Source organism: Glycine max, chromosome 8 (genome assembly GCF_000004515.6).
Source record: "Glycine max cultivar Williams 82 chromosome 8, Glycine_max_v4.0, whole genome shotgun sequence".
In the NCBI taxonomy this organism is placed as follows: domain Eukaryota; kingdom Viridiplantae; phylum Streptophyta; class Magnoliopsida; order Fabales; family Fabaceae; genus Glycine; species Glycine max.
In genome coordinates, this window is record NC_038244.2 from 42,774,817 (window position 1) to 42,789,852 (window position 15,036).

A 15,036-nucleotide genomic window follows, 5' to 3' on the forward strand; every position below is an offset into this window, starting at 1 on the left:
AGTTAGATATATATTTTGACTTGCACTCATCTTATCCTTTTGACTTGGTCTCACACACACACACACACTATATATATATATATATATATATATATATATATATTCTTGAAAAGTAACCTAAGACTCACTATTTCCCATATTTTTGAAAAATAATTTTGAAAGCATATCATGCCTTTTAAGGGAATATAAATATGAGCTATGCATGTTCAATATTTCATATCTGTTGAAAATGTTTTGTTTTGCTATATTTCTCATTTAATATATCGTGACTAACATCTCAATAAAATTTACAGATTATTCCTGTGTGCAACTCTCCTTTGAAAAAATACTTTATGATGGAGGGTACGGTTTTCATTATAAATCTCTAGGTATGTCACTTTTTTCTTCTTCTTAGTTAGTACCTATACATTAATCAAGTTTGACAACATCTCCTAACTTCTAGAGTGAATGAAGTTATCTTTGCTATTTTAAGAGGTGGAGACCTCTTATTTTATATTTTTTTTGCTGATTAAATTTTATTAGTTAAAGAAAAAAATGTTTAAAGTGTTACTTTTTCTTTAAGGGAACAATAATGTTATTGAAGTTCCAATTATTAGATTAGCAATTGAAATTTCACAATATAAAATTTTCTCTTATGAGCCACCAAACGTGTCAACTCGCATGAGGTAGAGATTTGCCACCCATAATGGTTCTACTTGACACATACTTGATTGTCTCCAATGGAGGGTACATGTGATCTATAAAAAAAATATTTTATGACAAAAATGGGTTGTTGTGGCCCAAAGGGTCAACTAATACATTAGCTTGAGGTCTGAAGAGTTTATACTAGGAAGAGTAGAAGGAGGAAATGGTAGAATGTTGACTTGGCAAAGAGAAAAATAAAAGGATGGAGTTTTATTTAACCACTATAATTAAGACCTTTGGTATTTTTATAGGACTTCGAGGTATCCCTATGACCTTCAATCTTTTGGACCGACTATGAAACTTATTTTTAGTCTAGGTTTAATCACACTCAACGCTCACCGCTTGTTTCCAAAGGTGTGTTTTATGGGAATCGAATTCAAGTTTGTCCCATGTTCATGTGTTGTGAACTGAACCACTCATTAGGCAAATAAAGGAAAATAAATTTGAATATAATGGGTAAGAGGTTTGTATGGATGGTAAGGGGGATGATTTTGACGATGGTAGATAGATGAATAATAGCCATGGTATTTGGATGAAGAGGGGAAGTCATAGGATTCAAGACATGAAAAAGTAGAATCAAAGTAGGAATTCTTTTAGGGTTTGTTTTAATTGTTATCCCTTTTTTGCCCTTATGTCCTAATACACAAAAGATCAATATGTCTATCAGATACACTAGTAGTATTTAATTTATTTTTCATTTTTTTAAAATTAAACTGATAAATTGGACTAGATACTTTTTTAAAAAAAATTAAACTTTTAAGAAATTAAGCACCTTATTAATTTATTAAAAAAATAAAAAATAACTTTAAAAAATGGGTTTTTTTTTGTTTTCTTTCTCTTTTCTGCCCACTCCCCCCTCTCTCTGTATATATATATATTAGAAAGCCAAATCAATAAATAAATATATGAATTTTGATTGAAAAAAATGACAAATAGGTATTTAAGTTAGTAAACATATATCAATACAAAAGAAAAACCATCTCTATTTATATATAAGATTGAGCTTTTGTTTTCTTCTATCAAGTGCTTATTAGAACCTAATTTTGCATGTTGGTCATCATGAAAGAAGAAATCTCTTTGCTCTATAGCCTTTGAAAATATAGAACTAGCTACATTTTCTTCCTTATAGACTCTAAACATAACTCAGATTTTAAGGTTGAATTCTTGAATCTGACACTTGAATATCCAAGTTCAACTCCAGAATTTAGTAGGTTGAAAATTGAGGAGAAGGAGTAAAGTCCAAGTATATAGTAATAAGATACATAAATTTTGGTTCTCTTAAGAGTCACCTTTTAGATTTTGATGATAAAAGTAATATATCTAATATTAAATTGATTTTCTCTCCCAATACTTTTTAGATAAATTTATTATTAAAGGTAGTAAACAAAACTAGATATCTTTTTTATTTTTTTAAAAGCTTTTATCATAATATTATTTATTAAAAATATTGTTATAATTTAACTTATAAATCTAAATATATTTTTTAAAAAGTTAATGATTAACTGTTTATTTGATTTATAGATTAGTATTATTGAAAGCGAATATTAATGTACACAATAATTTTTCCTTTCTCTAAATTTGTAGATTCCTATATGTAGAAGTATTCCTAAAATTTATTTTTTGTTAAATGCATATTTAAGAATGGGTGTGTGTGTGTGGAAAGGGGGGGGGGGGGGGGTCATTTTTTTAAAGAAATCCAGAAAAATGTTACTATTGAAACAAAAGAAAGATTTTTACTATCATATATAAAAAATTATTATTATAATATCATGTTGTATAGATAAAAAGTAACTACTTTTTTTATTTTTTTAAAATCACAAAAGCGTTATTTTTACTATTGGAATAATGGTTAAATTCAAGAAAAGATGGAAATAGGTTAGGTTTTGTCAGGCCTTAGCCGGGCTTAGGTTATAAAAACATGATATAAGTATACAACATGTTTACTTGCCATAGGTCTTTTTTAAGTGCCCAACTGACTTGTTTTACATATAAGCCTAACTATTAGCCTTCAAGCCTATTTTAGATTCCACTTTGTGATAATTTAATACTCAAATATAAGTGAAAATATTTATGTTATACTTGAAAAAAATTAAGTTTAACTTTTTTATAATGCTATAAGCATATTTTTAAGTTCTATAATATGACATTTATGATTATTTTTTTAAACATATATTTTGCAATGACTTCTAATAAATAGAACATAAATTTATCTTTTAATGAAAACATATAAGTTTAAGTTTGACTCTTTATAGAAGTCAACATGTTCAACATTTAAAAAGATAAATAAATATAAAATTTTATTTATTTATGCTTTATTTAAATAGGATGATCTGTTACGCTTAAAAAGCATTGAAATGGCATAGAATATGATTTCTTTTCTAACTAAATAAGCTTTGATAAAAAAGGTGGCCTTTACTAAAAATAAAAGTTTTTGGCCTGCTTTATATATTTTGTAGAAATTAAAAGTTTGGCATGACCATTGGCCCTTATAAATGATCTAGTCTATTTTCACCTCTAAATGTAAGTGACTCAACAAAAGTAAAAAAAAGAAGAAGAAGAATTTGAACAGGTTAAGAAAAAAAAAATATCAAAATGAGCTGTTTGATTACGTGGGAAGTTAAAAAGTCTCATTTTTTATAATTAAAATAAAAAGTTCGCATTGTGTATTCATTTGAAGGTAATTACTAGTAAAAAATCATTTTCTTTAAATTTTTTATTAATTAAAGAAAAAATTTAGTTAAATTAAAAGACATCTTTCTATCATTGGTGAATGATAGTCAAGGGAATTAAATTTTCAAAAAAATATTTTTTCGTCAAGGGAGTTATTTAAAAAAAATGATTTGAAATTAAGTATCAAATATTTGCCTTATAATAATAATAATTATTATTATTCCTATTATTAAATGTAATTATTATACTTTTTTTTCCATTAAATGACAAAACAAAAAGTATAATAAGTATATTAATTACATTTGATAGTATATATTAATTAATTTATTATTATTATTATATGACACTTATTTAATATTTAATTTCAAATATTTTTTTTGAAAAAATACTTGACTAAATTTTTTTTTTCAAAAGTTAACTCCTTGATCATTCTTCATCAATGATAGAAAGATATCTTCGAAATTAACTAACATTTATATTCTAATTAATGAAAAATTTAATAAAATGATACTTTCACTAGTAATTACCTTGAAGTGAATACACAATAATGTGAAACATTTATTTTAATTGTTCAACTAATAGGATTTTCACTTCCGTATAAAACGAAACACTTTATTTCATATTTTATTTTTTCTCATTTGTTTCAAATTTATTTTTTTTGTTTAACTTTCTTGAGTCACTTGCATTTTGTTTAACGATTCTCCCCAATAGTAAAAATGGAATCATTTCTATAATTTTTGAAAAAAAAGTAGCTAGTTATTCTTTAGTGTTATACAACATGATATTATATATATATATATAGTAGAGTTATCCAGTTACTTTCTTTTCTGCCAATAGTTACAAAAATTATTTATTTCTTTAAAAAATGAATCCCACACCTCAAATGACTCAAATTCTTTCTTTAAAAATAGTAAAACCTTTTCGTCTTAGATATCCATCTAACATAAAATAGACTTTAGGGATACATCCACATATAAAAATGTACAAATTTAGACAAGGCAAAATTCTTAATCTTTGCTTTGAGTAATACTAATCTACAAATCACATAAGCATTTAATTATTTACTTTTTTTAAAAAAATTAATGAAAATATTTAGATTTATAAGTGAAATTATTTCAATATTTTTAATAAATGTATCTAATTATGACAAAGGCTTAAAAAACCATGCAAGAAAAAGTTCTATAGTTTTGTTTACTTTAATTATAAATTTAACAAAAAAAAGATTGGGGGAGAAAATAAATTTAATATTAAATGTTTTACTTTAATCTATAAATTCTGCAGCTAGATTTGGATACATTCAAGTGTCATATTCAAGGATTTAACCTCAAAATTTGAGTGAAATCAAGTTTTGGTAAGCACTCATCAATTGAAGAAAACAAAAGCTCATATACATAAATATATGAGTTTTATTTTGTATTGACATTTATCCTCATCAATAGATTTATATTATTTTTGTCATTTTCAACCAAAATTCATATATTTATTAATTTTCTTTTTTGAATTTTTACATATGCATAATCATCAAGATGTTATCACATGATTTAATGGTACGCATGTCTATGTTTTTTTGTTTGTTTGTTCATATAAATCCACTTATTATATTAACAAGTTGCAACTTTGATTGTCTTAAATACACCTAATATATTATTTGTTGAAATATATTTTTATAAAAAACAAATGAATATACGTTGGCAATAATAATTATCAAGTATGTTTGGCTTAACTTTTTTTTTAGTTTTAATGATACATTAAGTTAAAATTTAAAATAAAACTTTCTATATTTGGTTCAATTTTTTCTTTGAAATCATTATAAAGTTAATTAATAAAAGATCTGGAAAAAGAAAATAGAAATCATTATGTAGTTCAACTCAAGGAAAAGTTTGATTCAATTTTAAGGAAAAGTTAAAACTAAGAAAAAAAAAGTTGAATAAAGTATTACCTTAAAATTTTTTTGATATTTTTTACTTTAATTAAAATAAATTATCCAGGAAAGAGTAGGAGGAAAGAGCAGGAAGAAGGGCGAGATAGATAGAGAAAAGAAAAGCAAAGAGAGTGTGAGTGAGAAGTGGGTAGAGATGAGAAAGAAAAGAAAAATCCATTTTTGAAAGCCAATTTTTTATTTTCTTTTATAAAAAAAGCAGCTTAATTTTTTAATAGTTTTTCCAAAAATCGTATTTGGTCCAATTTGTCATTTAGTGAAAAAGGATTTTTTTTAAAAAAATACTAGTAGTGTATCTTATACACAAGTTGATCTTTTGTGTATTAGTATTCAAGGGAATAACAATAAAGAACAAACCCTAACAAGTGTAATTTGACATTTACTAGCGTATCTTATACACAATTTGATCTTTTGTGTAATTCACTATCACTTAGGTACTGAAAGTATCAAAATGTCATTTAGATCCCTAAAAGTGTAATTTGTCTATCACATATGCACTAAATTATTATCCCCTTTTAGGGATCAAAGTGGTACTTTATCCTTTTTTTAGTTATTATAAGTCTTCTCTAAAAAAAAGTGCAATGCAAGTTTTTGTGGTATACTATATGTATAAGTTATGTGAGTTCCATTGTGTTCAACGAGTTATTAGCTAACACTATAAATTTGTGGAGAAAGAAGTTGAAATCAAATCATATATGATCTATCCATTTTTATGCTTCATTTTATTTCTTTAATTAAAGAACGATATATAGATTTTTGGTATCAATAATGTTAGTTATTAATTTTTGTTAATAGAATAACTCCAAGTCACAATCTCTCCTTCTCCCTTCTTTCTTTACCATTAAGCCAACCTTATAATTCCTAGAATAATATATAGATTGGTAAAAAAAACACTAATTAGGATCACTGATTTAAATTTATGAAAATATGATTGCATAAAAAATTCAAGAGGAATTTGTAATTTCATACATTCGACCCGAATCACTTTGATGTCCAATATATTTACATAAATGATTATTAAAATGCATGTTTTTTCAAAAAGAGTTAATAAAATACTCCCTCTTGTCTCAAATATAAGAAGAAGAAAACATTTTCTTTATCTCAAATATAAGAAAATTTTAACTAATTTTACCTTATTTAATGCTATTATTTCTAAATATCTTTTATTTAATTGAGGTGTTAGTTTTAATAACTATTTCTTATCCTTGATACCAAATTCTAAAGAAGGATAAGTTGGAAAAATATTATTTTTTAATTAAAATTGATGCAATTAAATATAATTAACTAACTTTCTTAATTAATGTATCATATTTTTTTCCAGAGAGAGAGTATATATCTAATTTTATTATAATATACTCTCTTTGTCCTTATTTATAAGACATAATTGACTAAATTATACTTATTAAAAAAATTAATTAATTTAAGTATTAGTATTAAATTTATCTTTAATTATAATATTTTTTTTTCAAAATAGAAATCTATTCATCTTCTCCGGTCTTTAAGAAGAGAGAAAATAACACTTCAAAGTATCATTCAAAATAGAAGCCTATTCATCTTTGAAGAAGAGTATTTTAGTAAAAAAATAATTAATCCACAGGAGAGATGAAATGACATCTTATAAAAATAAAATAAAAAATTATTGACTACATCTTATAAATAAGAACAAAAAGTACTAAAAGATGTAACTTATTTTCCTTTTAGAAAACAAAATACATTAACAAAAAAATTTATTTAATTTATTTTAAAACTTTTTAATACAGTAAAACAGCATTTTGATAAATTCAAGTATTCAACTGTATGTGATATATATATAATTATAAAAGACGCTCGATCTCCCTACTGTTCCCATTTAGTACAAAAGTAAAATGAGTTAGAATAGACCAAAATTAATATGGGTATACATCAATGTTATTCATAGGCAATACCGTCATAGCCTCATGATGGGAATCATTCATACAGCTCGTACAATTAGCAACAGTATAGCTTCATTTTTTCTTTTAAAATTTTAAGTTTAAATTTTCTGTACGATTAGTGAGGGTAGCTGGTATTGTTCACCATCCTGACAAACTCCTCAGCACTAACCTCACGATCATCTGCATATTTTACAGCCAAAAAACAGATATAACATCTCACAATGATGAAAATAAATTATACACTAATGGGAAAGCAAAAAAAAATAAAAAATGAGGCGCCTCTGCTATAACTGAACTGCGATTAAACCTATTCTAGCAAGCTTTAAAATACATTACGCAAAAGGTAATGTTTTCTTCCTTTTCATTTTAAGACTTCAGGCTGTGATATTTTCAATTCTATGGTAATATGTGTGATAAACAAACAGATAGTAAACATATGCAATGTCGAACAAATAAACAATTCAGAATTGATCACTAAATCTACAGTTAAAAAATAATGGCAAATATAATGTTCATTTACCATTTATTAAATAGAATTTGCCATCCAACGGACAAGAGTGTATAAAGAAGAAAACTGATAAATTATGTAACCTTTTTGAAATGTGAACACTCAGCTTCAATACAAGAGAGTCAAGGGATAATTATATAACATACTGTACAGTGAATCTGCATAAAGTAATTAATTGTGAATTGATTGCAGATTAGGAAATTCTAAATATAGAATAAGTTTCCTAAATATGGTTAGTTGTAATTTGGTTTATTTGTCAGATTAATTTGTGTCACTTAAAATAGATTAGTCTTCCAACAGCTTTCCATTATCAGTAGCACAATCATAGAGATCTGTTTCCAATGGCTCGACTCTTTATTTCCTTTTTCTGCATGATTGTCGTCCAACAGCTGATTATTGTTAATATCCTCCCTCAAACGAGGCCGAGGTTGAAGGCAAAGTTTGGTCCGAAAATGCATGAGAGTAGCTTTGGACACAGACTTAGTGAACAAATTAGCAACTTGATCATTGGTAGGAATGTGGTGAGTGACAAGATGGCCAAGAGCAACTCGTTCACAGACATAGTGATAATCTAATTCAATGTGCTTGCTGTGGGCATGGAATACTGGATTGATGGTCATGTGAAAAGCACTGAGATTATCATAGTATAACAGTGGAAGGGATGCAAGTGAAATGCGAAGGTGAGGGTTCATATCAGAAGGTCTTGCAAGAGAAAGGTAAGCCATGTGAGTTCAGCAGCAGTGTTTGCCATGGCCCTATATTCAGCTTCTGTGCTGGAGCGAGAAACTGTTGGTTGTTTCTTAGCACACCATGAGATAAGATTTCCTCCAAGATAGATACAATAATCGGTGGTGGAGTGTTGAGTGATGGGACAACCTACCCAATCTGCATTAGAAAAAGCAAAAAGATCAAGTGTGGTATTTGAAGTAAAGTGGAGACCTACATCAATAGTTCATTTGACATATTGTAATATACGATGGGCCATTTGTAAATGCATAATGGTAGGAGAATGCATAAATTGGGACACAAAATTAACACTGTATGAAATATCAGGGCAAGTAAGGGTGAGGTATTGTAAAGATCCAACAAGCCCACGAAAGTAACTTAGATCATCAATGGGAGTGTTATTGGACCTCATCATCATCTTAGCTTCAAGTGGTGTGCTCTTTGGTTTACAATCAACCTTGTTAGCTCGTTCAAGGATGGTAAGGGTATAATGTGATTAGGATAGATGAAGGTCATCAGTTTTCTGGAGTATTTCAATGCCAAGAAAGTGATGGAGAGGGCCCAAGTCCTTCATGGAAAATTCGGATTATAGAAGTTTAATGAAGTCGGAAACTAGAGTGGTAGTGGAACCTATGAGGAGTATATCATCTACATAAAGAAGAAGAATTAGTGATCCAATATTCGAGTGCCAAATAAATAAGGATGGATTAACCTTACTACAAAAGAAACCATATTTAAGAAGAAAAGAACTGAAATGATCAAACCAGGCGTGAGGTGCTTGTTTAAGGCCATAAAGAGCCTTTTGAAGCTTGCAAACATGGTTAGGGAATTGAGGGTCGGACATGCCAGGAGGTTTCTCCATGTATATGTTCTCAGAAAGCAAACCATGTAGAAACACATTTTTTACGTGAAGTTGCCGAATAGGCCAATTCTTAACAAGGGCTATAGTGATGATTAACCGAATGGTGCCTGGCTTGATTACAGGAGAAAATGTTTCAATATAATCTACTCCATTAACCTGATGATATCCCTTTGCAATAAGATGAGCTTTGAGCCAATCTAGGGACCCATTAGGTTTGAGTTTTGAATTGAAAACCCATTTAGAGCCAATAACATGCAAGTCACGAGTGCGAGGAACGAGTTCCCAAGTTTTATTTTTATGTAAAGCCTCAAGTTCTTCACACATGGAAGCCTTCCATCCAGAATGAGCTAATGCAGAGCTAATATTATATGGGTTGTGTGGAATGTCTGGAGATGACATAGTGATTAAGGCATACTTAGGATTAGGCTTTGTAATTCCGTGTTGTGAGCGAGTGACCATGGGATGAGTAGGTACAACATGTGGAAGTTGAGTTTGGATAGAAGAGGCAGATTCAAGTGGTTGTATTGAGGTAGGAGGCCCAAGCTCAAGGTCTGGCTCAATTGGTGAGTGTTGCGACTCAGGGTTCTTATGTTCAGACAATGAGGGTTGTTCTGGTTGACCAAAATATGCAATAGGAAGTTGTAAGGCAAGAGATTGCATTAAAGGATTTGAGCATGATGGAATGGAAGCAGAAGCTATTGTTATTGTTGTTAGGTCTGCACAAGAACTAGAGTTAGTATGAGGTAGCCAAGAATCAAATATGCTAACTACATGTTGTGTAGGAGAAGAAATCGTATGATGACGATTAGTCTTATATGGAAAGAATGACTCGTCAAAAAGCAACATGTCGTGAGATAAAAAATTTCTTACTAGAAGGATGAAAGCATTTATATCCTTTATGTATATCACTATATCCAACAAACACACAAGGAAGGGTTTTAGGGTCGAATTTGTTATGTCGTGTATCCTAAGTGTAAGGAAAAATTTAGAACCAAAGATACGTAGCGATGAATAGTTAAGGTGTGTACCATGTAGGACAAAGTAAGGAGTTTCAAAATTAAGAGAAGATGACGAAAGTCTATTAATAAGATAGACAACTGTAGTGAAAGCTTCAACCCATAGACATAAAGGTGCACCACTATGAAATAGCATAATCATACCTAATCGGCGTATTATTCTATGTCTCCTTTCAACCATACCTGTTTGTTCCGGTGTATATGGGCAATAAACTTGATGCATAACACCTGTTAAACGAAAATGAGTTGAAAGTTTGGAGTTGATGATTTCACCTCCTCCATTAGAATGAAAAACTTTGATTTCTTTGTTAAATTGCTTTTTAACATATTGTTCAAAAGATAGATAAGCATTAACAAAGTCAAATTGATAACTGCTAAATAATAGTGAATTAATAGTGGAAAATCGGTCTAAAATTAACTTAGAATTAATTATTTAGCAATTATTTATGCTTTAATTTGGAAAGATTTAATTAATTTCAAATTTTGATTGCAGATGTGAAAAAGGGAGGTACAACAACCAAAAAGGGGAAAAAATAAAGAAAAGAAGAAGAAAATCAGAAGAAGCCCAAGTCCAGCAAGGCGCTAAGCGCAAGACACGCGCTGAGCGCGAGGTTTCGCGCTCAGCGAGACTACGAAGGCCCAAGCCCAAGTTTACACCTATAAATAAGAGGGTCAGCCTAGGAAACAGACGACCACAGAACCCTCTCTCCTAGGGGTTTCATTTACTCCCTTTCTTTCTTTCACCCCTCCTCTCATTGTAAAGCCCTCATGACTATGAGAGGCTAATCCCCCTAGCTAGGGCCTGGCAGGCCTAAAAAGCCAATGATGTATGGAGCATTTCAAGAGTTATCAATAAAAAGAGGAATTACCTCTAGGTTCTTTATTTATTTACCGTTCTTTCTTTTTACATCCTGTATCTCTGAACTTGCTTTCTGTTAGGGTTTAGTCCACTCGGGAGAGGGTAAAGCCTAATTAGGGGTAAGGAATGAATACTTGAATCTGTTTTAAGGGTTAGACCAATCGGGAGAGGGTAACGCTTAAGAGAACACTAAAAGGAGGAAATTATCGGGTTATCTTTTAGAGGGTTTTTCTTCCAGTATCTTTTATCTGCTTTTCTTTCTTGCTTATTCTGCATCTCGGACTTTGTTTTCTGTTAGTCTTTAGGCCTCTCGGGAGAGGGTAAAGCCTAATTAGGGATAAGGAATGAATGCGTGAATCGGTTTTAAGGGTTAGGCCACTCGGGAGAGGGTAACGCTTAATAGAACAATTAAAGAAAGAAATCATTGGGTTAGCATGACTTAATGCCTCAATGCCCTTGCTTTAGCAAACATCTAGAATGTAATCTTAAAGCATCTTAGTTATTGAGTCTTCGCAAAGGGCATTTGGAAGATAGGTAATTAAGGTAGGCTTGTCATCATGAGGCATCAGGGGCAAGTAGATGGATAGATGTGGGGCAGAATTAGTTCACTGGTATTGATAACAGACAAATCCAGAATCCATATATCTAGGCTAATTAGACTTGTCAGGTTTTAGCGATTTTAATATATAGATTTTATTTCCTATTTTTATTGTTGGTTTTATCTTCTATTTTGATCTTTCAATCTTTTATCTTTTTCTTTTATCTTCTAATTTTATCTTTTAATATCTTATCTTTTCTTTTATCTTCTAATTTTATCTTTAAATATCTTATCTTTTCTTTACCTTATCTTCTATCTTTCTTTATCTTTTATTTTAAATTCTTATCTCTTGCTTTTAAATTGGGTTTGCATTAATCTAAGTACAAACAAAGTCCTTGTGGATTCGACACTCGGACTTCCGAGAACTTTACTACTTGTGACGATTTGGTACACTTGCCAACGTGTTAACAAGTTTTTGGCGTCGTTGCCGGGGACTTTGTTTTTCGTACTTGATTATTTGCATATTCCAATTTTAAAGCAATTAGTTTTCACTTTCTATTTTTTATTTTACTTTCTTTTTTTCTATTATTTTTTTAGTGCTTCATTTTATTTTTCAATTTTTTGTCTTTATTCATTCTTATTTTGTTTTTTATAAAAATAAAAAATAATTATTTTTTTTTAAAAAAATATTTAAGTTTAATTTTTATTCTGTGATAACGTGCACGGTAATTGTTTCTTTTGTGAACAGTGCACATTCCTTCTCTAGAGAACGCATCATGGCAGAAGATCGTCCAAAGAGGATGACGCTAGAGGATTACTCTAGTCCTATTATACCTCAATACTTCACCAGCATAGCCGTACCAGAGGTGCAGGCGGCCAACTTCTCATATCCATATTCCTTGATCCAGCTGATTCAAGGGAATCTATTTCACAGCCTACCAAGTGAAGATCCATTCGCACACCTGGCCACATACATCGACATTTGCAACACGGTGAAGATAGCCGGGGTTCCTGAAAATGCAACACGCCTCAATCTTTTCTCTTTTTCACTAGCAGGTAAAGCAAAATTATGGCTTCACTCGTTTAAGGGGAATAGCCTGCGGACATGGGAAGAAGTTGTAGAGAAATTCTTAAAGAAATACTTTCCAGAATCAAAGACTGTTGAGGGGAAGAGGGAAATCTCTTCCTTCCATCAATTTCTTGATGAATCCCTCAGTGAGGCACTCGACCGTTTCCACGGACTACTCAGGAAGATGCCTACACATGGATACAGTGAACCGGTGCAACTAAACATCTTCATAGATGGCCTACGACCACAATCAAAGCAATTACTAGATGCATCCGCGGGAGGGAAGATCAAGCTAAAGACACCGGAGGAGGCAATGGAACTCATAGAAAACATGGCAGCTAGTGATCACGCCATTCTTTGTGATCGCACATATGCACCAACAAAGAGAAGCCTTCTAGAACTCACCACTCAAGATGAAACCTTGGCTCAAAATAAGTTGTTGTCCCAACAAATAGAAGCCCTGACAGAGACCCTCAACAAGCTTCCACAGTAACTACGAGCGGTAAGTCCTTCTCACTTTTCTGTTATGCAGGTAGGGGGATGTCACATATGTGGAGGAACACATGAGTCAGACTTATGCATGGTCCAAGATGACATATCCAATGAAGTTAACTACATGGGCAGTCATAATCATCAAGGATTCCATCAAAGAGGACCACCAGGATTCTATCAGAGCGATAATTTTTTGCAGGACCACGATTGGAGATATTATCCAAGTAATAACTTCAACCAAGGGGGTTCACCCTATCAGCATCCTAGCCAGGGTTCGAGTCAGCAAGAGAAGCAATCTCTCAGTATAGAGGAAATGCTCTTAAGTTTCATCCAAGAGACAAAGGCAAACGCTTAGGAGACGAAGGCATTCATCCAGGCAAACGCTCAGGAGACAAGAGCATTCATCTAGGAGACGAGATCACATCAAAAGAGCACAGATGCAGCCATCAGAAACCTGGAGATACAAATAGGCCAACTAGCTGAGTCAATTGCTAAAAAGCCCACTGAAACCTTTGCGGTAAATGCTGAGATGAAGCCCAAAGAGGATTGCAAGGTAATTTTCACTGAGAGAGAAGAGGAAGAAAAGAAAACTGAGGAAGATGTGCGTGATGAGGAAGGAGAAAAGAAGGAAGAAACAGAAAGAAATGAGGAGAAAGCACAACAATGGGAGAAGTACTCACAAGTAGAAATTCAGCAAGAAAGTATTCTCCAAGTCAATACCCCTCCTCATCAACTGATTGTCAAGGAAGAAAGGCATGGAAAACATGAGAAAGCCTTAAGTGTCATTCTTTCCTTGATCGCTACCACTTCTCTTGCAATAATGTGGAAGGTGCTTCCAAAATACACGAGTTTCATGGCGTCTCTAACTAAGAGGCGAAAATGCAAGGAAGATGTGTTCTACGTGACCTTCATGCCACCTTGAAGGCATTTGACTCGTCAAGCTAATGACGTTAAAGAAGCGCTTACTGGGAGACAACCCAAAATTTCTTACTTTATCTCTCTTTTAGTTAATCGCATTTTGTTTTTCTTAGGATAGTTGTGTTATTTCTTTTCTTTATTTTGATTTTATGCATTTTTATTTCAGCAATTCAATTTCAGTAGTTTAAATTTATGCGTGAATAAATAAATTGCATGATAACTTGAGAAATGACAATTCTGAGTTTGTTCTGAAAGGTCCAACACTTGAAAGGCTACTAGTCATTGGAAAACATTGGTCTTGGAAGCAAAAGTTAGATCAAGGAATGAAACATGATTCACGGAAAAGGAAAGGTTAGCTTGATGGAATGAGGACACATCTGGTACGCTAATACTGAATTAATCCCGGTGAGAGTGTGACCTTAATTGTGAGAGAAAACGCTTGTTTTTAAACTCTTAGTTTTGCATCATTCTTGGACGGTTAAAATTAGTTACTTAAGGTGGATATGATCAAGGCCATGTTTGTTTTATTTTACCCACTAAGCCAAAAAGCCAACCCAACATAATTTTATCCCTTGCACCCATATTGAGCCGAAAGAATTATAATGATTTATTTTGAGTAGAACCCTAAGCCAAGAAATTGATATTCCTGACCTTGTTTAGGATTCTAAGAGAGCAGTAGGGTCCCAAATGATAATAAGGCCTTAATTTGGGGGATTTTGAACAAATGGGTAAAGTAGCCAAAGAAATAGCACACACTAGAACACCTCTAAATAATTGTGAGCCCACTGTTATTATTATTATGCTTATTATTGAGAAAAAAAGAAGAGAAAAAAAGAAAAAAA